The 27,017-nt window shown below is 46.0% G+C and overlaps 1 protein-coding gene across 1 annotated transcript in view; it reads left to right on the top strand.

Annotated features, from left to right (window-relative positions):
* The first annotated feature begins 1,330 nt into the window (after window positions 1-1,330).
* LOC123769472 (uncharacterized) overlaps window positions 1,331-27,017 on the top strand; it is a 385,122-nt gene continuing 359,435 nt past the window's right edge. Inside the window, 1 exon segment of the mRNA XM_045760589.2 lies at window positions 1,331-1,652. The gene's annotated coding sequence lies outside the window, so the exon portion shown is untranslated.

Below are 27,017 nucleotides of genomic sequence, written 5' to 3'. Positions count from 1 at the left end.
ACGCTGAAAAAACAGGTTATCTTATTTCTGGTGTTGAGCACCGCGGCAGCAGCACTTGGCGGTGCTAGCTAGCCTCGCGTCGGGTGCTCACTCACCATCCCTGCTACCAGAGTGAGCGCCCCGTGTAGTCATGGATGTTTGCTCCTATTATTTCCACCCCTGTAACGCCTGCATACATTATTCCGCGAGCGCGAACCCCGCCGTAAATAAAACGCCGCAAATGAAGTGGCATGCCCGTGAAAAACGCGACAGAAAATGGTGAAATATACGAGTCCGTCAGGGAACGGCAGCCACCCATTACGTGGATAAATGGTGAGGCGAGCGGGGCCTGGTGCGAGGCTACGAGACAGACGCAGCAGTGCTCGCTTCCCCACTCCCGCGCTCAACCCGTGCTCGAACACCGGCCGCAGACTTTAGTTCCGTTTGAATTAATTATAATCGAGCACGAGTCAGCATTCATGAGACACAATGGCTAGACGGCGCGCGGATTTCTAGCTGGATCCGCGACCCAATTCCCGCCGGTATACATATCCTGAGTAATTTTAATCGCAGCCCGAGACCCATCGGCATTGTAAAACCCAAGTCGGCTACAGCTGCAGGGTTCGGATGAGCGTGGTTGTGGTTGTCGCTGTGGGTGTGGAAATGTCTCCGCTGCAGCAAAAACACACCCGACAGATTCAACCAATTACAAATTCTTGCCAGCTGTACTAGAAATGGCATGGGGTTAGGGAGGGGGGGGGGTTATGAAGGATAATGTTTTACAGGTTGGGTTAAATAACTTATTGCGCAATGTCACTTGTTATTCATGTCAGCTGGCGAAAGCAGTTGTCGTTAAGCTTCAGCAGTATTGAACGCATGATTAATTGCAATAACATTAGTCTATTAAAGCACGAACAGTTATTGAATAAACGTCATATAAAAATCCTGAACGAATCAACAAATTTAATCTGGATTCAGCGTTTTTAAATTCGCTGTAAATGAATCTCTATGCCCTTATCAGCAGAGGTATCTCTATACACCCCAATTAGAATGCGCTTCAGTGTATATCCTTTGTGTAAATATACTGAATGTTGGTGAAGAGGAACACTGGGGCCGTTACCATGCCAACCGGGTGTATTTCAGACCATCAATTTTCTTCCCCTGCACCCCTAGGCTGGGACGTTCCTCACGCTGATTGGTTAGGTGGCGTGGAACGCGAGCGCTGATTGGTCAGGTGACTGGAAACTCGCGCGGGGATTGGTCAGGTGGCGATGATAGTGACTGGAGATTGGCTGTGTGTAATGGTGCAGCTGGTTCAAGCTGGGGAGGGCTTGGGGCTGGTCCACGGGGGCTGGGGGGTGATACAGCGAACCCGGGAACCTTCTCTATCCTCCTCCCCATGGCCTGTAGACCTGGACTCGCCTCAATACCGGCTACAGTGCCACCGGTTCTCCTCCCCGCCTGCCGCTACACCTTCACTCTGAATTATGGAAATACAGTGAGAGAGGAAGTGTATAGTGTGTTGGAGTGCGTGCACTCACCGGCCGGACTTGATACTTGTTTCACGAGTTGCCAACTGATGCCATTTACGTGGTAGTGGGAGTGTACACCATCTGGGACGCCATCTTTGAACCAGCTGCACCATGAGGAGAGGAAGACGTCGATTGTAGATGGTTAGTTAATGCCCTGATTAGCCAATTTGTCACCGTTTTTCGACATTCTCTGCGCGCTGACTGACACATGGATGGATTTGTACTTAAATAAGTTGTGTTTGGTGAAGATAATGACTGTTTATGACGTAATATGCATAACATCACAACTGGAATCGTGAATGCTGTTTGCTTTCTGAAATTTATGTGAACGTAATTTGAAGTGAGCCCTAACGACCGGGTCGGTGAACGGCCGTTAATAGCGGGGTTTTTAAAAGGTGTTGAGCGAGTAACGAGTGTGTGGAAGGGTTGGAAGAGAGAGCGCGTGTTGCGGCAACTGTTCAGAGTTACTTTAGTATGACTCATTGGGTCTGGCGGTGCTATTTCCCCCGTTAACACCAGTTTGGAGCCGGTCTGGTCGCGAGTGCTGTGTATTGAGCGGGTGTGGGGTCGGATGTGGTGTGGTGAGTGAGGTGGTGTTGCGCCATCTTATCCGTGAGTGAGGTGAGTCAGATGCGCAGTGGGTTGACTTAGTGGGACTTGTGTAGTGTTGCGTCAGGCGGCGGTGTGGGCTCCATGACGTCAATGGGTGATGTGGCCTCTAGTGATGTGCTCAAGCATGTGTTCGAGTCAATAGTGGCATTGAGGGAGAGTGCGTTATATAGTGGTGTGTGCGCTTGACTCACCCAAATACCGCCTTTAGTGATACATATAGTGAGTGTAGGAATATGTCGTCATCGCAAGTGCCGTGAGGTAAGCACCTCGGGTTTTTGTAGTCACGTGAAGAATTTATAAACTTGTGCATAACTATAGGATGCATGTTGTAGTTTTTGAAACCGCATACCTATATTTGTTTTCCCTAAAATTAGATATGTGCGCGGCATGATACGTGCACGTCCCTCTGTCAGGTTAAGCCCCTATGGGGCTTGCTAGTAACTGGATGGGTGACCAGGTGGACAGGCTGGGGGGGCGGGGATCTTGATGAACCTAACAGGCTGTTTTCCCCCGACAATGGTATTCAAAACTTTTAATCGTAGCCATATAGTAAATAATAGCAATACGATAATGAGGTCATTGGCATTCAGTGTTTTTTTTATTGCGAGTGAAGAATGACTAGTTATAGTGAACTTGTGAGAGCTGCCAGATAAAAAGCATGTTGCGGTTTTTTTTGTTTTTTTTTTTTTATGTGACTCGACTGTCAGTAGGGGTCGGTGTCCCCCCCCCCCACTGATTTAGGTATGTTTACAAACTGGTTTAGGTTTATGGATTTTCGTGTTGGCTTAGGTTCATACATTTTACGCGCTGGTTTAAGTTTACGGATTTACAGTGGTTTAGGTTTACAGGTTAACACACTTTTTTTAGGTGTACGGATTTACACCTGATTTTTGGGGTATGGAGTTACACAGTGGTTTAGGTGTAAGGATTTACACAGTGGTTTAGGTGTAAGGATTTACACAGTGGTTTAGGTGTAAGGATTTACACAGTGGTTTAGGTGTAAGGATTTGCACAGTGGTTTAGGTGTAAGGATTTGCACAGTGGTTTAGGTGTAAGGATTTGCACAGTGGTTTAGGTGTAAGGATTTGCACAGTGGTTTAGGTGTAAGGATTTGCACAGTGGTTTAGGTGTAAGGATTTGCACAGTGGTTTAGGTGTAAGGATTTGCACAGTGGTTTAGGTGTAAGGATTTGCACAGTGGTTTAGGTGTAAGGATTTGCACAGTGGTTTAGGTGTAAGGATTTGCACAGTGGTTTAGGTGTAAGGATTTGCACAGTGGTTTAGGTGTAAGGATTTGCACAGTGGTTTAGGTGTAAGGATTTGCACAGTGGTTTAGGTGTAAGGATTTGCACAGTGGTTTAGGTGTAAGGATTTGCACAGTGGTTTAGGTGTAAGGATTTGCACAGTGGTTTAGGTGTAAGGATTTGCACAGTGGTTTAGGTGTAAGGATTTGCACAGTGGTTTAGGTGTAAGGATTTGCACAGTGGTTTAGGTGTAAGGATTTGCACAGTGGTTTAGGTGTAAGGATTTGCACAGTGGTTTAGGTGTAAGGATTTGCACAGTGGTTTAGGTGTAAGGATTTGCACAGTGGTTTAGGTGTAAGGATTTGCACAGTGGTTTAGGTGTAAGGATTTGCACAGTGGTTTAGGTGTAAGGATTTGCACAGTGGTTTAGGTGTAAGGATTTGCACAGTGGTTTAGGTGTAAGGATTTGCACAGTGGCTTAGGTGTAAGGATTTGCACAGTGGCTTAGGTGTAAGGATTTGCACAGTGGCTTAGGTGTAAGGATTTGCACAGTGGTTTAGGTGTAAGGATTTGCACAGTGGCTAATGTGTAAGGATTTGCACAGTGGTTTAGGTGTAAGGATTTGCACAGTGGCTAAGGTGTAAGGATTTGCACAGTGGCTTAGGTGTAAGGATTTGCACAGTGGCTTAGGTGTAAGGAGTTGCACAGTGGCCTAGGTGTAAGGATTTGCACAGTGGCCTAGGTGTAAGGATTTGCACAGTGGCCTAGGTGTAAGGATTTGCACAGTGGCCTAGGTGTAAGGATTTGCACAGTGGCCTAGGTGTAAGGATTTGCACAGTGGCCTAGGTGTAAGGATTTGCACAGTGGCCTAGGTGTAAGGATTTGCACAGTGGCCTAGGTGTAAGGATTTGCACAGTGGCCTAGGTGTAAGGATTTGCACAGTGGCCTAGGTGTAAGGATTTGCACAGTGGCCTAGGTGTAAGGATTTGCACAGTGGCCTAGGTGTAAGGATTTGCACAGTGGCCTAGGTGTAAGGATTTGCACAGTGGCCTAGGTGTAAGGATTTGCACAGTGGCCTAGGTGTAAGGATTTGCACAGTGGCCTAGGTGTAAGGATTTGCACAGTGGCCTAGGTGTAAGGATTTGCACAGTGGCCTAGGTGTAAGGATTTGCACAGTGGCCTAGGTGTAAGGATTTGCACAGTGGCCTAGGTGTAAGGATTTGCACAGTGGCCTAGGTGTAAGGATTTGCACAGTGGCCTAGGTGTAAGGATTTGCACAGTGGCCTAGGTGTAAGGATTTGCACAGTGGCCTAGGTGTAAGGATTTGCACAGTGGCCTAGGTGTAAGGATTTGCACAGTGGCCTAGGTGTAAGGATTTGCACAGTGGCCTAGGTGTAAGGATTTGCACAGTGGCCTAGGTGTAAGGATTTGCACAGTGGCCTAGGTGTAAGGATTTGCACAGTGGCCTAGGTGTAAGGATTTGCACAGTGGCCTAGGTGTAAGGATTTGCACAGTGGCCTAGGTGTAAGGATTTGCACAGTGGCCTAGGTGTAAGGATTTGCACAGTGGCCTAGGTGTAAGGATTTGCACAGTGGCCTAGGTGTAAGGATTTGCACAGTGGCCTAGGTGTAAGGATTTGCACAGTGGCCTAGGTGTAAGGATTTGCACAGTGGCCTAGGTGTAAGGATTTGCACAGTGGCCTAGGTGTAAGGATTTGCACAGTGGCCTAGGTGTAAGGATTTGCTCAGTGGCCTAGGTGTAAGGATTTGCTCAGTGGCCTAGGTGTAAGGATTTGCACAGTGGCCTAGGTGTAAGGATTTGCACAGTGGCCTAGGTGTAAGGATTTGCACAGTGGCCTAGGTGTAAGGATTTGCACAGTGGCCTAGGTGTAAGGATTTGCACAGTGGCCTAGGTGTAAGGATTTGCACAGTGGCCTAGGTGTAAGGATTTGCACAGTGGCCTAGGTGTAAGGATTTGCACAGTGGCCTAGGTGTAAGGATTTGCACAGTGGCCTAGGTGTAAGGATTTGCACAGTGGCCTAGGTGTAAGGATTTGCACAGTGGCCTAGGTGTAAGGATTTGCACAGTGGCCTAGGTGTAAGGATTTGCACAGTGGCCTAGGTGTAAGGATTTGCACAGTGGCCTAGGTGTAAGGATTTGCACAGTGGCCTAGGTGTAAGGATTTGCACAGTGGCCTAGGTGTAAGGATTTGCACAGTGGCCTAGGTGTAAGGATTTGCACAGTGGCCTAGGTGTAAGGATTTGCACAGTGGCCTAGGTGTAAGGATTTGCACAGTGGCCTAGGTGTAAGGATTTGCACAGTGGCCTAGGTGTAAGGATTTGCACAGTGGCCTAGGTGTAAGGATTTGCACAGTGGCCTAGGTGTAAGGATTTGCACAGTGGCCTAGGTGTAAGGATTTGCACAGTGGCCTAGGTGTAAGGATTTGCACAGTGGCCTAGGTGTAAGGATTTGCACAGTGGCCTAGGTGTAAGGATTTGCACAGTGGCCTAGGTGTAAGGATTTGCACAGTGGCCTAGGTGTAAGGATTTGCACAGTGGCCTAGGTGTAAGGATTTGCACAGTGGCCTAGGTGTAAGGATTTGCACAGTGGCCTAGGTGTAAGGATTTGCACAGTGGCCTAGGTGTAAGGATTTGCACAGTGGCCTAGGTGTAAGGATTTACACAGTGGCCTAGGTGTAAGGATTTACACAGTGGCCTAGGTGTAAGGATTTACACAGTGGCCTAGGTGTAAGGATTTACACAGTGGTTTTGGTGTAAGGATTTACACAGTGGTTTTGGTGTAAGGATTTACACAGTGGTTTTGGTGTAAGGATTTACACAGTGGTTTTGGTGTACGGATTTACACAGTGGTTTTGGTGTACGGATTTACACAGTGGTTTTGGTGTACGGATTTACACAGTGGCCTAGGTGTAAGGATTTACACAGTGGCCTAGGTGTAAGGATTTACACAGTGGCCTAGGTGTAAGGATTTACACAGTGGCCTAGGTGTAAGGATTTACACAGTGGCCTAGGTGTAAGGATTTACACAGTGGCCTAGGTGTAAGGATTTACACAGTGGCCTAGGTGTAAGGATTTACACAGTGGCCTAGGTGTAAGGATTTACACAGTGGCCTAGGTGTAAGGATTTACACAGTGGCCTAGGTGTAAGGATTTACACAGTGGCCTAGGTGTAAGGATTTACACAGTGGCCTAGGTGTAAGGATTTACACAGTGGCCTAGGTGTAAGGATTTACACAGTGGCCTAGGTGTAAGGATTTACACAGTGGCCTAGGTGTAAGGATTTACACAGTGGCCTAGGTGTAAGGATTTACACAGTGGCCTAGGTGTAAGGATTTACACAGTGGCCTAGGTGTAAGGATTTACACAGTGGCCTAGGTGTAAGGATTTACACAGTGGCCTAGGTGTAAGGATTTACACAGTGGTTTAGGTGTAAGGATTTACACAGTGGTTTTGGTGTAAGGATTTACACAGTGGTTTTGGTGTAAGGATTTACACAGTGGTTTTGGTGTAAGGATTTACACAGTGGTTTTGGTGTACGGATTTACACAGTGGTTTTTGTGTACGGATTTACACAGTGGTTTTTGTGTACGGATTTACACAGTGGTTTTGGTGTACGGATTTACACAGTGGTTTTGGTGTACGGATTTACACAGTGGTTTTGGTGTACGGATTTACACAGTGGTTTTGGTGTACGGATTTACACAGTGGTTTTGGTGTACGGATTTACACAGTGGTTCTGGTGTACGGATTTACACAGTGGTTCTGGTGTACGGATTTACACAGTGGTTTTGGTGTACGGATTTACACAGTGGTTTTGGTGTACGGATTTACACACTGGTTGAGGTGTTTGGATTTACACATTTGTTTACGTATTTTTACACCGGTTTACGTGTACGGATTTACTTGCCGGTTTAGGTATACGAATTTTTTAGTTTAGATGTATCGGATTTACACACTGGTTTAGGCGTATGGAATTTACACGCTAGCTTAGGTCTACATATTTACACGCTAGCTTAGGTCTACATATTTACACACTGGCTTAGGTCTACATATTTACACACTGGCTTAGGTCTACATATTTACACTATAGGTCTGTGGATTTACATACTAATTATGGTCTATGGATTTGCACACAGGTTTAGGTCTTCAGATTTAGGGTTTCTTGGTTTACACACATTTAGGTCAATGAGTTTACAAATTAATTTTGGTCAGTGACTTAAACACATTTATGTCTGGGTTTGTAGATTAATTTATACAATGGGTCTGTGGGCGTATTTTTTTTTCTTTTAAAAAATACAATATTAATTACATATACAAAAGTGTTACAAGGCAATTATACATTACAATTCTTAGTGAACAAGTGTTTTAGTAGTACAGAACAAGATAATTAAAAAAACTGAATGATATACGTATTCACTGACTTTGGGTCTGTGGGCGTATTCACTGACTTTGGGTCTGTGGGCGTATTCACTGACTTTGGGTCTGTGGGCGTATTTACTGACTTTGGGTCTGTGGGCGTATTTACTGACTTTGGGTCTGTGGGCGTATTCACTGACTTTGGGTCTGTGGGCGTATTCACTGACTTTGGGTCTGTGGGCGTATTCACTGACTTTGGGTCTGTGGGCGTATTCACTGACTTTGGGTCTGTGGGCGTATTCACTGACTTTGGGTCTGTGGGCGTATTCACTGACTTTGGGTCTGTGGGCGTATTCACTGACTTTGGGTCTGTGGGCGTATTCACTGACTTTGGGTCTGTGGGCGTATTCACTGACCTTGGGTCTGTGGGCGTATTCACTGACTTTGCGTCTGTGGGCGTATTCACTGACTTTGCGTCTGTGGGCGTATTCACTGATTTTTGGGTCTGTGGGCGTATTCACTGATTTTTGGGTCTGTGGGCGTATTCACTGATTTTTGGGTCTGTGGGCGTATTCACTGATTTTTGGGTCTGTGGGCGTATTCACTGATTTTTGGGTCTGTGGGCGTATTCACTGATTTTTGGGTCTGTGGGCGTATTCACTGATTTTTGGGTCTGTGGGCGTATTCACTGATTTTTGGGTCTGTGGGCGTATTCACTGATTTTTGGGTCTGTGGGCGTATTCACTGATTTTTGGGTCTGTGGGCGTATTCACTGATTTTTGGGTCTGTGGGCGTATTCACTGATTTTTGGGTCTGTGGGCGTATTCACTGATTTTTGGGTCTGTGGGCGTATTCACTGATTTTTGGGTCTGTGGGCGTATTCACTGATTTTTGGGTCTGTGGGCGTATTCACTGATTTTTGGGTCTGTGGGCGTATTCACTGATTTTGGGTCTGGACGTATGCACTGATTTGGGTTATGAATTGACACACATTTTAACATTGGTTTACATTTTAGTCTTGGTTTGTTGATTTTAATTTCTTTCACCGATTCGATCTGGGGTTTACAATTATTTAGGTCTGTGGGGTTAGTAATTATTTAAGTCTGGGTGTACCCACTGATATAGGTCTATGGATTTAGGTTGATTTATGACCACGTTAACAATGATTTAGGTTTTTTGTTTACATACTGACTAAGCTCTAAGTCAATGTTTTTATATTGTATTTTGTTAAATAAAGATAACAAAATAGGTTTATTAAAAGCTGGTTTATTATTCTTCCCAGCTTGGTACCGTCTTTTGATAATTACTTACATTGAAATGGTGTACAGACTGATAAGGATTTGGACACAGATGTGGGTGAGTGTCTTTACTCAGTGATATGGGCGAGTCGGCCTACACGCCAATATGGATCAGTGGGCCTACACACCGATATGGATCAGTGGGCCTACACACCGATATGGATCAGTGGGCCTACACACCGATATGGGTCAGTGGGCCTACACACCGATATGGGTCAGTGGGCCTACACACCGATATGGGGATAGTGGGCCTATACACTGATATAGGTCAGTGGGCCTACACACTGATATAGGTCAGTGGGCCTACACACTGATATGGGTCAGTGGGCCTACACACCGATATGGGTCAGTGGGCCTACACACCAATATGGATCAGTGGGCCTACACACCGATATGGGTCAGTGGGTCTACACACCGATATGGGTCAGTGGGTCTACACACCGATATGGGTCAGTGGGCCTACACACCGATATGGGTCAGTGGGCCTACACACCGATATGGGTCAGTGGGCCTACACACCGATATGGGTCAGTGGGCCTACACACCGATATAGGGTCAGTGGGCCTATACACTGATATGGGTCAGTGGGCCTACACACTGATATAGGTCAGTGGGCCTACACACCGATATGGGTCAGTGGGCCTACACATCGATTTACTCTGGGTTTACTCACGTATTTAGGTACACAGTGACATGGCAACAAATTTTCATGCTAGTCAGTAGGTTTGCACAGTTAAGGTGATTTAGTTCTATAGGCTTATGATTTAGTACTATGGGCTATGCGTATTGACGCATAGTTTCAGGTGTTCGTTACATATTTTTTGGTGTATTACGTACACTGAATTTATTTCCCATTATCGGGGATAGAAAGCCTATTAGGTCAGTGGGTTTATACACAGTCTGGGTATAGACAACTTGACTTAGGTCTATGGATCTAAACACTTAATTTGCTTACAATACTTGGATTAATGGGTTCACGTACGTGTTGTGTAGTGGGTGGCGCAATGTCCGTTGTATTAGATTAACACTCTAGTGGAGCGTTTTAACATATCCTCACTCGTTAATTTGTCAGGAAGTACAGTGAGGTTTAAGCTAATTATGGCAAGAAACTTGGAGAGGAACAACCCAGGTGACATTACTTGGTATTTTCGACTATAAAAATTCCACAACAGAAAACGGAGTCCATGCAGGGGGGCGTGGTTGTTTATTCTGGCCAAGATTTCCTACAAAACTATGCATTGTACATTTTCGGTGCACATTTATATTTTATAGTACATTTTAATGAGAAATGGATTTATAAAGTTTTGTCTACATGATTGGCAATGAGCTATATTGATAGATTTGAGACTGGCATCACCATTCGACTTTGGTCTACAGTAATAAACATGAAAATGTATATGGCTTTCTTTTATAATGATTCAGTCAGTAAATAAGATTTAGTTGGTTCTTGATTGTGTTGCCACTTAGAGATGTAGAAAAGTTTGTTGGGGGACAATAACAGAGAAGGTCAATAACACTATCAACAAAGGTTTGTTATTATTGTTGTTGGGGAGATTATTTCATGTTGACCAGACCACACACTAGAAATTGAAGGGACGACGACGTTTCGGTCCGTCCTGGACCATTCTCAAGTCGATTGTTGTCGATTGACAATCGACTTGAGAATGGTCCAGGACGGACCGAAACGTTGTCGTCCCTTCAATTTCTAGTGTGTGGTCTGGTCAACATACTTCAGCCACGTTATTGTGACTCATCGCCTGCAGATTATTTCATCTACGAGGAACGATGATTCTGGGTTACAACAGCAGCCTCGGACTCCCTTTACTGTTTGTCCAATAATGACGCTAAGCTTTGTTGTTGTGTCAGTGATATCCATGCTATTATGGTGCTTCAAGGTATGCTTGTGGATTAAATATGGTGATTTTTAAAACTATGGTGACTATACCGATATTAGCAGCATTTGCTAAACTATGCGAGTGTGGTTTAGTAATATGAAACATTTTATGCAAAATAGTGACGTTTATTTAAAGTTTTCTTTATTTTATTTTTAATTCGACTGCTTTTTTTCGTTTTAGTGATATTGCTTTAATCTTCGTGACATTTTCTTTGGTTTATAATACCATTTTCTATGATATGTTGACCTTTTCTGTGAATCTAGTGGTTATGGTGCCACACACCTTTTATGTCTGCAACAACATAGCCTATCTTGTACCCTACATATATGGAAATTGCAGTCATTTGCAAAGGAAATGTTATGACAGTTTGGAGTTGTAACATTTTCCTCGAGTTCCAGTTACAGGTAAATAGTCCTTTGATAAATATTTTTAAGATTTTTTTTTAGTTTTATATAAAATATTGATATCTGGATTGATATCAATTTATATAGTACCAACTCTCCTCGAGGCTACATAGACGATTGACTGCTGAAAAGGTGGGATCCAAGAGCTAAATCTCGATCATGTGAGCACAAACAGGAACACAGAATAAATACACTGTTACGCGTACTTACACACGTGGACTGTTTAGTAGGGATGGGAGAGAGGGCGCATGTGGGAACAGGAAACGATAATTCCTGCAGTATACGAGCAGTGGCGGAATGAGCCACGACAAGTGGTATAGAGCACGGAGATCGATTTCATTCACAGTTTCATAAGAAGATGTGTCAATGGGCAAACGATCCTGGAATCCCCAGGCACACGTCAGAGACGCGTGCTTAAGATTTTGATGCCGAGCTGAGCTTGGCACAGTCCGTTACTATAATAAGGTTAGCAACAAGGATTCTGAATGTCTTCCCCATCTAGTGACAGGTTTATTCTTTCGCGCTATTTGTATTGTAGTACTGTACTGTACTACGTGTACTGTGTTTCCTTGAGTACTGGTGTGCCTCGTGTACTGTTGTGCCTTATATGCTGTTGCCAGGTGTACTGTTGTGCCTCATACCCTATGCCAGGTTTACTGTTGAGCCTCATACGCTGTGCCAGGTGTACTGTTGTGCCTTATATGCTGTTGCCAGGTGTACTGTTGTGCCTCATACCCTATGCCAGGTTTACTGTTGAGCCTCATACGCTGTGCCAGGTGTACTGTTGTTGCTTGTTGTTGTTGTTTTAGATTTACCTACCCTGAACAAGTTCCAAGTAGCATGGGCTATGGTGAGCCCGTAGTGGTCTTGACTGTTGTCACGTGCTCTGTTGTCGTTTGCAATGTTGCCAGGCGTACTGTTGGCGCGTGCGCTGTTGCCAGGTGTACTGTTGGCGCGTTCGCTGTTGCCAGGTGTACTGTTGGCGCGTTCGCTGTTGCCAGGTGTACTGTTGACGCGTTCGCTGTTGCCAGGTGTACTGTTGCAGGCGATGAGTCACAATAACGTGGCTGAAGTATGTTGACCAGACCACACACTAGAAGGTGAAGGGACGACGAATGGTCCACAATCGACTTGAGAATGGTCCAGGACGGACCGAAACGTCGTCGTCCCTTCACCTTCTAGTGTGTGGTCTGGTCAACAGGTGTACTGTTGGCGTGTGCGCTGTTACCAGGTGTACTGTTGGTGCGTGCGCTGTTGCCAGGTGTTGGCGCTGTTGTCAGGTGTACCGTTGGCGCGTGCGCTGTTGTCAGGTGTACTGTTGGCGCGTGCGCTGTTGTCAGGTGTACTGTTGGCGTGTGCGCTGTTGCCAGGTGTACCATTGGCCCGTGCGCTGTTGCCAGGTGTGCCGTTGGCGCGTGCGCTGGTGCCAGGTGTACTGTTGAACAACATGTACTGTTGCTACAAATATTATTGTGCCACAAGTAATGTCAGAGCCAGGTCGGTCTCGGCCTTGGGGGGGGGGGGTAGAACAACTCTACCTCCCTCGTCAAGGTAAGATTGTTCAAACTGCCAATGTTCAATTATGCCACATTTACTAGTACCAGGTATACTGTTGAGCCATATGTATAGTGTCATACCATACATGTATTATTTTTCTTGAAGCTACTCGGGGACACTTTGCATTAATTTGTGTTTTCAATTGATTACAATTTTAAATGTATATATAGACTTGTGTTTATTTGTTCAACACGAGAGGTTGGTGAACCAGTCCGTTCTCTTCACTTGCCACTGTACAAAAGCCAACCTCCTAACCAAAAGCGTAGAAACCCAAGCAACTGACCTAACCTGTCTTGTCCTATGCATAGAAAACATATATTTGCAAGAAATTACTTTTCATAGTTGCGTAGTAACGTTAGTTATCATAGTGAACTTGACAAACACCTCCACAGGATACCTGATTAACCAGGCTGTGACTCGTACGTCAGGCTGCGAACAGCCGCGTCCAACAGCCTGGTTGATCAGTCCAGCAACCAGGAGGCCTGGTCGACGACCGGGCCGCGGGGACGCTAAGCCCCGGAAGCACCTCGAGGTAACCTCGTATGAAAAAGGAAGCGGCTCGCGAAAGTGACGTACTGTCCCGTTTTCTGTTTTGGGTCCTCTGGCTTAGTCTGTTAGGTTAGGAGAGAACGCATTAAATTAACATTTTTCTTGACGTTTTGTAGCCTTAAGAGGGCGGGTTGGTATGTCATGCATTTTGACATCCTGAATTCAGATATAAGAATTAAATATATGATTACCTATTGTTTTGTGTGTTAGGGTGGTAAGTCTTGCTTGAATCAACAAGTGGTGGATGCTGAACATTTCCTCCCAGGCTCCAATGATGGATGGAGTGGCCAGTCTCTCATGACCATAGTGGGACTCTCCCACGACTATCCCACTCACTAAGACAACAGCTGTACTTTGTGTACCCAGCCTCCAGACCCATCACAAGGTGTACCCCAGCCTGCAGACCCATCACAAGGTGTGCCCCAGCCTGCAGACCCATCACAAGGTGTACCCAGCCTGCAGACCCACCACAAGGTGTACCCAGCCTCCAGACCCACCACAAGGTGTACCCAGCCTCCAGACCCACCACAAGGTGTACCCAGCCTCCAGACCCATCACAAGGTGTACCCAGCCTCCAGACCCACCACAAGGTGTACCCAGCCTGCAGACCCATCACAAGGTGTACCCAGCCTCCAGACCCACCACAAGGTGTACCCAACCTCCAGACCCATCATGTGGTGTACCCAGCCTGCAGACCCATCACAAGGTGTACCCAGCCTGCAGACCCATCACAAGGTGTACCCAGCCTCCAGACCTATCACAAGGTGTACCCAGCCTCCAGACCCATCATGTGGTGTACCCAGCCTGCAGACCCATCACAAGGTGTACCCCAGCCTGCAGACCCATCACAAGGTGTACCCAGCCTGCAGACCCATCACAAGGTGTACCCCAGCCTGCAGACCCATCACAAGGTGTACCCAGCCTGCAGACCCATCACAAGGTGTACCCAGCCTGCAGACCCATCACAAGGTGTACCCCAGCCTGCAGACCCACCACAAGGTGTACCCAGCCTCCAGACCCACCACAAGGTGTACCCAGCCTCCAGACCCACCACAAGGTGTACCCAGCCTCCAGACCCATAACAAGGTGTACCCAGCCTCCAGACCCATCACAAGGTGTACCCAGCCTGCAGACCCACCACAAGGTGTACCCAGCCTGCAGACCCACCACAAGGTGTACCCAGCCTCCAGACCCACCACAAGGTGTACCCAACCTCCAGACCCATCATGTGGTGTACCCAGCCTGCAGACCCATCACAAGGTGTACCCAGCCTGCAGACCCATCACAAGGTGTACCCAGCCTCCAGACCCATCACAAGGTGTACCCAGCCTCCAGACCCATCATGTGGTGTACCCAGCCTGCAGACCCATCACAAGGTGTACCCCAGCCTGCAGACCCATCACAAGGTGTACCCAGCCTGCAGACCCATCACAAGGTGTACCCCAGCCTGCAGACCCATCACAAGGTGTACCCAGCCTGCAGACCCATCACAAGGTGTACCCAGCCTGCAGACCCATCACAAGGTGTACCCAGCCTCCAGACCCACCACAAGGTGTACCCAGCCTCCAGACCCACCACAAGGTGTACCCAGCCTCCAGACCCATCACAAGGTGTACCCAGCCTCCAGACCCATCACAAGGTGTACCCAACCTCCAGACCCATCACAAGGTGTACCCAGCCTCCAGACCCATCACAAGGTGTACCCAGCCTCCAGACCCATCACAAGGTGTACCCAGCCTCCAGACCCATCACAAGGTGTACCCAGCCTCCAGACCCATCACAAGGTGTACCCAGCCTGCAGACCCATCACAAGGTGTACCCAGCCTCCAGACCCATCACAAGGTGTACCCCAGCCTGCAGACCCATCACAAGGTGTACCCAGCCTCCAGACCCATCACAAGGTGTACCCCAGCCTGCAGACCCATCACAAGGTGTACCCCAGCCTGCAGACCCATCACAAGGTGTACCCAGCCTGCAGACCCATCACAAGGTGTACCCAACCTCCAGACCCACCACAAGGTGTACCCAGCCTCCAGACCCATCACAAGGTGTACCCAGCCTGCAGACCCATCACAAGGTGTACCCAGCCTCCAGACCCATCACAAGGTGTACCCCAGCCTGCAGACCCATCACAAGGTGTACCCAGCCTCCAGACCCATCACAAGGTGTACCCCAGCCTGCAGACCCATCACAAGGTGTACCCAGCCTGCAGACCCATCACAAGGTGTACCCCAGCCTGCAGACCCATCACAAGGTGTACCCCAGCCTGCAGACCCATCACAAGATGTACCCAGCCTCCAGACCCATCACAAGGTGTACCCAGCCTCCAGACCCATCACAAGGTGTACCCAGCCTCCAGACCCATCACAAGGTGTACTTTGTATACCCAGCAAGTATAAGAAATATTGCTGGAACAACCGTAGACACATTCAAGAAGTGCTGGACCAACCGGGCTGTGGTAGATATGTGGGCCTGCGGGCCGCTCCAAGCAACAGCCTGTTGGACCAAGTCATCACAAGTCGAGCCTGGCCTCAGGTCAGGCTTGGGGAGTGGAACTACTCCCTAAACCCTCTCCAGGTATGCTCCAGGTCTCAGGAAAGTAAAGCCCCATATTACACTGATACAGGTAGACTGTAGTACAATTTATTACAGGTACACTTTCCCTGTATTGAAGCTTTTGAAATACTGTTACATATCCAGTGTATGCGCTTGCGATTAAAAAAAATACTCTGTTTGAATTATACATCAGGGTTATTTAATGCATGTTTTTTTGTTTTTTTTAGTTGATGGGAGGTGTATTTAAGGGAAGGATTATGAATTACTTTTATGAAGGCGGGATTATATTATGGCTGCGTGATGGTATGAAAACAAAAAAAAAGCAATTACTGGAGCGTTTACCTTTAACTGGGTTACCATGAGAGCAACTGCGTAAACATGGGCTTTAATTGTTCTTTTTTGTATGTATATCCTGTTATGGGTTCAAGTGCATTGCAATTTAAAAATGTATTTTCTTAAAATATTGAAGTTTGTGTTTTTTTGCGTGCTTAATTAAGGGTTTGCAGGACCGTGCTTTAGCTCTTGGTCTCCATGATTTCCAACTGTGGGTTGTCTAATGCTCATAAATCATGGTCCCTTTGTTATGTCTTTTGCAATGATGGAGGGAGTTTGTCTCTACTGTTGTTGTTGTTATAGATTCAGCTACTGGGAACAAAAAGTTCCAAGTAGAACGGGCTATGGTGAGCCCGTAGTTGACTTGCCTGGCACAGGAGCGGGGCTGTAAAGGTCTTGTTTTGTCTGTTTCCCCATCCTGTTATCTTCACCCCCCCCCCCCCCCCCACCCTACACTGACCAAGTGTTTCTCACGTGTGAAGGTCACGACCAAGGAAAGAGGCGACTATCCCCACAGACCAATCAAAACAAGGCGAACTTTACCATGTAGGCGTCATTAGTCTCAACACTCAAATGGGGAAAAAACTGATATTAGTTGAATGTTTTGGGCTAATGGCTTCTCATTGTTGGGGACAGGAAGCCTTGTTTGGCTTTCCGAGGTCCCCCTCGGCCAAAGACCGACCGATCTAAGGCTGCGACCCACATATTGTAGTTAACTAATTTTCAGGTATCTATTTACTGCTAGGTGAACATAGGCATCAGGTGTAAGGAAACGTTGCCAAAGGTCTGTATCGCGGGAATCAAAACTTGAACTTTTCGGGTGCACAGTGAATGTGTCGAGTACTGGCCCACAGGACCCATATAAGGTGAGATTAGGTGATACTTGGTTGGTTTGTTACGGGCTATTCATGCCCGTGCCACCTCTTGGGTAATCTTGAGATGATTTCGGGGCTTAGCGTCCCCGCGGCCCGGTCCTCGACCAATCCTCCTTTTTATTACACCCCCTCCCCCTCCAGGAAGCAGCCCGTAGTGCAGTCTAACTCCCAGTTACCTATTTACTGCTAGGTGAATAGGCGCATCAGGGTGATAGTAACTCATCCCATTTGTTTCTGATTCCACCGGGGATCAAACCCGGAACCTCAGGACTACTAATCCGAAGCGCTGTCTACTCAGCTGTCAGGCTCATTGGGTGGCTTAATTATTTTTTTAAATTTTGCCCCGAGGGGCGATTTTATTGGGCAGCGCCACTCATCCTGTGAGTGGACATACTGCCATAGCAGCATGTACAACACTCCCCAACAGGAAGAAAACCCGCTGGGTTGTTCATCTTGTCACTTGTACCAAATCTTCATCAATCTACTAGGTTTGGATAGGCTGGTCTGTAAGGTGTTAACAGGTCAATACACTAACTTGTGTAGGCTGCCTCAGTATAACAAGGTCCGGTCTCTTGAGCTGCCACAACCTACAGAATAAAGGGATACTGGAACCCACGAAGTCGAAGCTTCACCAACCTACACATAGAAAACGTAGATATTTGCGAGTCACTATTTTTCATAGCACTCATTATTTTGTACGTTGGGGACCATAGCGTACAAAATGAGGCGCATTAGTTGAGAGGACGGGTATATAACTAGTCTATCCTTCAAAACGATAGTCCACACGCGACTGTGGATTATCAAAATTGAACTGTAGTGCACCCCCCCCCCCTGAAAAAAGTCCAATAATTAGACTTTGAGTCTTGATTAATAAAGCCTGTAATAAGCCGGATTCAGTTTCTTCCTTGGCCAACTACTGACCTTCCCAGGATGCAACCCTTTAATAACTGCCTAACACTTAAGTGAACGAGGTCGTTATTGTATGTAGGTTTTGTGCAGACAGGGAGTCATCTTTGTTTTCTGCTTCACTAAGCAGATTTATTTATTGTAAATAAATTTATTGTCCTAAATTAATCTATTAAAATGGGGTTGTGTGATGACCATTGATCATAACATCAACATAGGAAATGTGTATCAATAATGATCGTGATTCAACTTATTTCATGAATAAATTAGCTCTAATTGGAGACCACATGACCATGCTGAATTGTTGTGGATAGTTGAGACAAAGCAGGAGTAATTGTAATGTACGAATAGGTCGACTAGACCAATGGAATCCTCGTAGTATTTTGTTCTCCAGTAATCTCCCAACTTTGTCAGGACAACTCAGCATTACTATCCAATTAAATTCTTCCAAAATAAATAGCATTGTTAACATCACTCCCAGTTGTAAACTCCCACCTTTCATGCCTCTGACCTGGCCAACCATTTAACTCCTTGACCTTGGTCAATATTCACGTTCTTCCTGACCACACCCCCACCTTAGCCTCCCTGACCTCACCCCCACCTTAGCCTCCCTGACCTCACCCCCACCTTTGACGCCCTGACCTCACCCACACCTTTGACGCCCTGACCTCACCCCCACCTTAGCCTCCCTGACCACACCCCCACCTTCACCACCCCTGACCACACCCCCACCTTCACCACCCCTGACCACACCCCCACCTTCACCACCCCTGACCACACCCCCACCTTCACCACCCCTGACCTCACCCCATACAAGCTGGACCTCGTATGTGTGTTAAGATACGAGTGTCCTTCAAGACAACACGGGTTCTATCACTAGTGCACACTCATCAGGGTGTTCACAGCGCTCCCACCACACCACCTTCCCTTCATAGCCTAGAACTTAGATAAAAATTACTGTTATCAATAACAATATATAATGTTATTGAAGGGCTTATAGTGATTGCGCGCACACATACTCACACACAGACACACACACACACACATTATATATATATATATATATATATATATATATATATATTATAATAATAATAATAATAATATATTTATATGCTGTACCCGACCACGGGTTGCTGTGGCTCAGCAATGCATGCGCGTTGCTGAGCCACAGCTTCCATCCCCGGCCTCCTGTCCTCTCCCTTCCCCCGTCCCCTCATCCTCCCCACCATCCCCCACTTCCCTATCCCGTTGGCCACCCCACCATCCCCCACTTCCCTATCCCGTTGTCCTCCCCACCGCTTTCCACTCCCCCGTCCCCACCACTCCCCGTCCCCTCGTCCTCCCCACCTTTCCTCGCTCCCTCGTCCGATATGTTCACAAATGATCTGATGTTCCCATCACTGAAAAATAAGAACAGTTAAAAAACGAAATGAAAAAAAAGAAAAAAATAAACTATACTCACGAAATGAACGGTATGATAAACAACACAGCTCAATTCCAAGGCAATTTCACACAAAATAATTAAATAAAAATGAAAATATATCAATCTATGAAAATTCAATTTATCAGTGCAATTGGAAACATTGAAATGGAATCGTAACATATTTAGTATAGCGTATGTGTGCAGCAGATGGCGTTGTTTTTCAAAAAAAGCATGTTGTACCTGTCACAGGTGAGGCATCTATATAGATATATAAAAACGCGCGTATCTGAATGAAACGTTGTGTCAAAATTTCAAAGCAATCGGTGAAGAACTTTCGGAGATTACAGTGTGTTGCTCTTACATCCAACAGATGGTGCTGTTAAAAAACATGTTTTTACCTGTCACAGGTGTGTCATGTAAATAGAAGGTATATAAAAACGCGCCTATTCGAATGCAACGTTGTGTAAAAATTTCAAGGCAATCGGTAAAAAGGTTTTAGAGATTTCCCTCACATGGAAACTCGCATGAAAAACACAGTTTAAAAAATAAAAAATGTTTTTCCATTTCACAGACGTGACATCTATATAGTATGTATATAAAAACACGCTCGTGTGCGACTGGAACGTTGCCAAAATTTCAAAGCAATCGGTGAAGAACTTTCGGAGATTGGCGACTTTGAGCAAACGAACACACAAAAATAAATAAATAAATATATATATATATATATATATATATATATATATATATATATATATAATATAAAATACACCTTTAGTGTGTAAGGGTGTATAAATGTAATAAACACAATGATGAATACAGATTTTAGATCTTAATTGACAGTGAATATAGCACAATTTAGATAAAGTTCCATCCATACATTATCATGACCTAGTCCCCCACTTACACACGGCAGAGAACACTCAACATAAGGGAAATATTGAATGTAGTAGGTAAATATTAAATAATAAAACGTTATTCGCTCATTATATCACTTATAATGTATAGTACCAGATATTATGACATTATTGGGGGAGGCGGGAGGGAGGGAGGGGTGGGGAGCCTGGCCGGGGGAGTAGAGACCTGGGGGGGGGGCCTGGTCTCGTTTTCTAATAATGTTCATAAAATTCTATTTATTGCTATTGACATTTTTGATTGTCATATTGTTCATGATGCCAAGTTATTTTATCGATATATATTAATACCCACCAACCAATATTAACGTGATTGTTAAGGCTAAAGTTTTCAATTTTTTTTTTTTTTAGTTTAATGGTAAAGTAAAGTAGCGCGGGCTGGTAGTAATGGAGCGAGAATGTCAAGTTGAGAGTCGTGTTTCACCCGGGAGAGTTTTGATGGTAAACTTTGTTTTATTAATAATCCCCCCATGGTATATTGTGGAGCGTAGACCCGACCACTATACCAGGCGATATGGTCGTCCAGCATTGATGTATTATGGTTGATTGTATTGTGTGGTTGGACACGTTACAACAGCCCGTCCTCCTAAGGTTTCTCAACGTCAAGAAACTGTCGTATTAATGGGCCCTTATCCTAGCCCTACCAGAAACCCCAAAACAGAAAACGGGACATAGTGTCAATTAACGCCTGCGTAGTGTTCGAAACCGCACATTTTTTTCGTATTGTGTACCACCAAATTGATTGATCTACCAAGCCAACTTTTATTTTTTTTGCGCCGTATTTTATAGTCCAATATTTGTCTTATTGCGGCCCACATTTTACCTGTGGGTTTTATGGTGTTTCCCATAATCTACGGCACTTGTTGGTCGCGTGTCCCACTCGGGGATACCAATTTGCCTCAGATGAGATGAGTAAATGGTCTACCACATATAGCAGGTAAACTGCTGATTGCCGAGATCATAATGGAAAGTATATACTTGTCATTAATCTGTGTGTATGGTACCATCCTGGTGAGTGTTTTCTGGTTATTAAGGAGGCGGGCCCTTATATTTGTGTTTTTTTCTAAATATTTATACTTTCATTAAAATATATATTCACACAGAACCACCCTTTACACAACACTTAAAGCAATTTAGATGATGCTGTTCGCTTCTCGGTAAACACTGGCAGGATTTGCGGATTAGCCGTGTCGTTCGTGAGCAAGAATGCTACATTATCTGATCTGGGGTTCCACTCCCTAGCCTATAAACGCAAACACTCGCTTGTGGCTTGGGTTGTGTAAGCCGGGCAAGGGTGTGCTCAAGGTGGAACAACCACACACACACTGTACAAGCAGCTAGGGTGTGTACAATCACTAGTATCAGTGATTGTTGCTTGCGTGTACATTGGGCCCCTGGCTTTTGTTCCTTTGAGGATAGGAAATATCTCCTCTCTCTCGCTCTCTCTCACATTTTTCTGCTGTTAGGTAGATTGTTGATTATGAACTATTGTTTATAGTTTTTGGAATTTATGGGGTTGATTGTGTCATTAGTGTGATGATGCAAGTTGTTTGTTTAGTGTAGGCTGTCTGCGTGGCGCTGTATGTTTGTATTGTGTGGGGTGTTTACCTGCTGCATGGTGTGGGGTGTTTACCTGCTGCATGGTGTGGGGTGTTTACCTGCTGCATGGTGTGGGGTGTTTACCTGCTGCATGGTGTGGGGTGTTTACCTGCTGCATGGTGTGGGGTGTTTACCTGCTGCATGGTGTGGGGTGTTTACCTGCTGCATGGTGTGGGGTGTTTACCTGCTGCATGGTGTGGGGTGTTTACCTGCTGCATGGTGTGGGGTGTTTACCTGCTGCATGGTGTGGGGTGTTTACCTGCTGCATGGTGTGGGGTGTTTACCTGCTGCATGGTGTGGGGTGTTTACCTGCTGCATGGTGTGGGGTGTTTACCTGCTGTATGGTGTGGGGTGTTTACCTGCTGTATGGTGTGGGGTGTTTACCTGATGTATGGTGTGGGGTGTTTACCTGCTGTATGGTGTGGGGTGTTTACCTGCTGTATGGTGTGGGGTGTTTACCTGCTGTATGGTGTGGGGTGTTTACCTGCTGTATGGTGTGGGGTGTTTACCTGCTGTATGGTGTGGGGTGTTTACCTGCTGCATGGTGTGGGGTGTTTACCTGCTGCATGGTGTGGGGTGTTTACCTGCTGTATGGTGTGGGGTGTTTACCTGCTGTATGGTGTGGGGTGTTTACCTGCTGCATGGTGTGGGGTGTTTACCTGCTGTATGGTGTGGGGTGTTTACCTGCTGTATGGTGTGGGGTGTTTACCTGCTGCATGGTGTGGGGTGTTTACCTGCTGCATGGTGTGGGGTGTTTACCTGCTGCATGGTGTGGGGTGTTTACCTGCTGCATGGTGTGGGGTGTTTACCTGCTGCATGGTGTGGGGTGTTTACCTGCTGCATGGTGTGGGGTGTTTACCTGCTGCATGGTGTGGGGTGTTTACCTGCTGCATGGTGTGGGGTGTTTACCTGCTGCATGGTGTGGGGTGTTTACCTGCTGCATGGTGTGGGGTGTTTACCTGCTGCATGGTGTGGGGTGTTTACCTGCTGCATGGTGTGGGGGTGTTTACCTGCTGTATGGTGTGGGGGTGTTTACCTGCTGTATGGTGTGGGGGTGTTTACCTGCTGCATGGTGTGGGGTGTTTACCTGCTGCATGGTGTGGGGTGTTTACCTGCTGCATGGTGTGGGGTGTTTACCTGCTGCATGGTGTGGGGTGTTTACCTGCTGCATGGTGTGGGGTGTTTACCTGCTGCATGGTGTGGGGTGTTTACCTGCTGCATGGTGTGGGATGTTTACCTGCTGCATGGTGTGGGATGTTTACCTGCTGCATGGTGTGGGGTGTTTACCTGCTGCATGGTGTGGGGTGTTTACCTGCTGTATGGTGTGGGGTGTTTACCTGCTGTTTGGTGAAGACTATCCCTCACCATAAAATGGTGCGGGATAGTATATTCTTTTCTTTCTTTTCTTTCTTTCCCTTGATAGTTCCCTTCCCTTCCAGCTGACTTGCATGTTACTCGGCCAGTCGGTTAAGTACTCTTAGGTCTGGTCAAGTAGCACCGACAGGTCAGCTTCTTTATTGAATAGGCCTGTGTGTGGGGGGGAGGGTCGATAGTGGATAAAGAAAACAAATGGAAATAATTTAAATTCCAATGTTGGAGTTTCCGTCTTCACTAGTGAAGACTGAAGGCTTTACGTTACTTTGTGGCTTTACGAGAATCACCTTCTTGATCTCAAGCAGGTGAGGGATGGAGAAGAAACTTGGTATAAAGTCTGAAATCTGTGCCAGATAAAATTATGACGCCAGTGACGTCATATTCCATATATGCAAAATAATACATTTTATTTTTATTTTGGCCAGATTAAGACAGGTTAGTTGAGGTTGGCTTGAGTGTGCATGGGTCGGGTTGGGCTGAGTTGGGATAGGTTTAGAGTAGTTATGACGTAGTTGGTCGGAAGCTTCTCGGGTCTTAGACGGATAGTGGGTGGAGGAGCGTGACGAGGGTGACCAGGTAAGAAGAGGGGTGGGTGTGGAGCAGGTAGTGGGTGGGGGTGGGTATCTGTGGGGTGTGGATGGCAGGTAGTGGGTGGGGGTGGGTATCTGCGGGGTGTGGATGGCAGGTAGTGGGTGGGGTGGGTATCTGCGGGGTGTGGATGGCAGGTAGTGGGTGGGGTGGGTATCTGCGGGGTGTGGATGGCAGGTAGTGGGTGGGGTGGGTATCTGTGGGGTGTGGATGGCAGGTAGTGGGTGGGGTGGGTATCTGCGGGGTGTGGATAGCAGGTAGTGGGTGGGGTGGGTATCTGCGGGGTGTGGATAGCAGGTAGTGGGTGGGGTGGGTATCTGCGGGGTGTGGATGGCAGGTAGATATATCCCTAGTGGGGGGGGGGGCGAGAGGGGGGGTTAAGGTGATTATAGTCACGTTTTGTGTCCATCTTTTTCGTGTTAATCGGTTCATTCAGTCATCTCTGACTGGTTCATTAGTTTTGCACTGTACAGTAATTAGTTCTCTCGCTCTCTTCCGCTATTTGCTCCTCTCAGTATATGATACCATTCGTGTTGTCCGTTTGTCCGTATATTAATTAAGCTTTGTCCCACACAGCCGTTCATATTAACATTTGGATTAATATTTGTTCGTGTGTTCACTTAACCTGACTGTTCACATTTTCATGTGTTCTTTCATAACATCTTGTTTCGTCATATGTATCAAATCCTACCCGGGCTGCTGGTATATAGGTTCCTGTTAGTCTAAAAGTCTACATTAGGCTTTACATGTACTACCGATTTTTAATTGTTAATGTGTTCTTTCTGTGCGAGACTTTGTCGCTAGATTGTTTTTAGACTCTAACAAGTGTTCCTCGTTCATCTTGTTTTGTTCCTAGGCTCTGTCATCCCTTATCCTCTAAATTCATTGATTTGCAAATGTTTGTATGCAAGTCAAATACTGTAGCGGTCTTCAGGTCAGACTTCTAGTTTGTTGGGGGATAGAGGGGGGGGGGGGAGGAGGTGTTCACTTGTTTGTGCTCATCAATTTCAGCTTGCAGAGTCGGGGTTTAGCTCCTGGGCCCCACCGTTTCAGCTGTTGGTCATCTGCTAGTGTCTCGACCCAGCTACATTAAAGCTATATGAAGTTAGCTTATCTTATCTTAGCTCATTTCATTTATTCATTAATGTTACACCGAAGAATTTTATTTTTAATTGCTATTGGTCATTTGAGTCTCCAGCTTTCATCCACACCCCTTTGTTCTGTCGCTTCCCAGTCTGACAGCCTATCCTCCTGAAAATCTTGTACATATTGGTACTTTCAAAAAAAGTTACAATATGTAGTGATTGACCACCAGTAAACCACTTTTTTGTACTATTAGAGTCGGGGAAAAATAAAAAGTAAAACTCAAATTAAATATTCCTAGCCCATTGGCTCATGCGAGGTAGGATCAGAAGGAAGATGTTGAGGAGGAAGAAAAGTTGCAACGTCTCCTCTTCGTTCTCCTGCAGGTGTAGGAATAGTAGTGGTTCCAGCAGTAGGGGCAGACGTTCCAGCAGCATAAGGAAGAGTTAGAGCAAAATGAGGCAGAAGAGGAAGAGTAGGAGGCAGAGATGATGAGTCGGTCGGCTAGAAGCAATTCTGCACGTCACTGGCAACTTCTCTTGGACTAGTGTTTTATGGCACTTTCTCTGGCAACGACCGAATTTTACGGACCAAGTGCCATTGGTTCGTACGTGGTGCCGTCAGAGTTGCGCAGTTGATCCATGGATTGCACTACTGTTTCCATGTTCCGCAGAAGTTCACCGTAGATCTATTATTTTTCTCGTTCCACTTCTGATTTCTGGGTTTCCCTGGATAGTTCCAAGTGTTCTTGGCGAGTTCGGCTGGAAGTTTCAGCTTCAGCTGACACGTTTTGGCTTCCATAGATAATGTTAAAACTAATCTTGAAACTTTTGTGCCTTCAGTGGGTCACTTTACATATCAACTTTGAACTTTTGTCTTCCCTGTGCAGGTTTACGTTCTAGCTTTGGTCGTTTAAGAACATTAGAGAAGTTTGAGTCAGAGAGGATATGCCAGGCTGGAGGGGTGTGGTAAGTGGGGTCTCGCAGGGTCTTTTCCTAGGACCGTTGCTGTTTATAATCTTAAGTAAATATCCTACCGGGGGGAGTGAGCTTGTACATGTTAATGCATACAGATGATGCAAGGCTAATGAGGAGAGTAAATGCTGAGAGGGGCCGGGGGACTGAAGTGTGCCACAGGAAGATCATTTTGGCAAACTCCAGGAATGGATACAAAAGTTGCCGTTTGAATTCAGTCCAAATAAGTGTAAGGTAATGCAGATGATAAAGGAAGAAAGACCAGAAGGAATCTACCCATAAAGAGAAGGTAACTAAAAGAGTAACACTCTTTTAGTTACAAGAAAAGAGACTTGAGAGTAGATATAACTTCAGAATTAACCAAGACCACACATTAAGAGGATTAACATCATTTGCATATGTATGCTGGCATACAACATTTAAAAATCTAGACGAAGATGCCTTCAATACTGTCTACATCGGCTGTGACACCATGAGTAGAGTTAGCTTATATAGCATCGGCATCGCACAATCAGAGTTGAAATGGGTAAGCTATGAGGTCAGATTAAGGGAGCACACTTGCCACCCCTATAGGAAAGTGGGGGGGGGGTCAGGATCAGTCCCAGTGCCATGCTCTGACCCTGAATTGTGCCATATCTACGCACTACGTACAAGATACTAAGGTGAATAAACATGGTGCACAAGGTTACTCTCTTTAAATTGACAGAAAATAAGGCAAGATTTCACCGGAGGAGCTGGAAACGTAACGTGTTTGGGAGGTCAACAAGTGGAATGCTCTAAATGAAGAGAATGTCGTAACAACTTTCAATCAAATTACTATATTTTGTTCGTTATAACAACGAAGCCATTGTCATATAAATAAATATTCGTGTAGCTTTTAGGTTATGTTTAGAATCTCGGGTCGAATCCCCAAAAAGGTGGAGTTTAAATGGGAGGGGAAAGGCTCTG

The sequence above is a fragment of the Procambarus clarkii genome, chromosome 63, assembly GCF_040958095.1.
Source record: "Procambarus clarkii isolate CNS0578487 chromosome 63, FALCON_Pclarkii_2.0, whole genome shotgun sequence".
Classification (NCBI taxonomy): Eukaryota; Metazoa; Arthropoda; class Malacostraca; order Decapoda; family Cambaridae; genus Procambarus; species Procambarus clarkii.
Note: the sequence above shows the minus strand (reverse complement) of the source record. Positions and strands in the feature narration are given on the sequence as shown.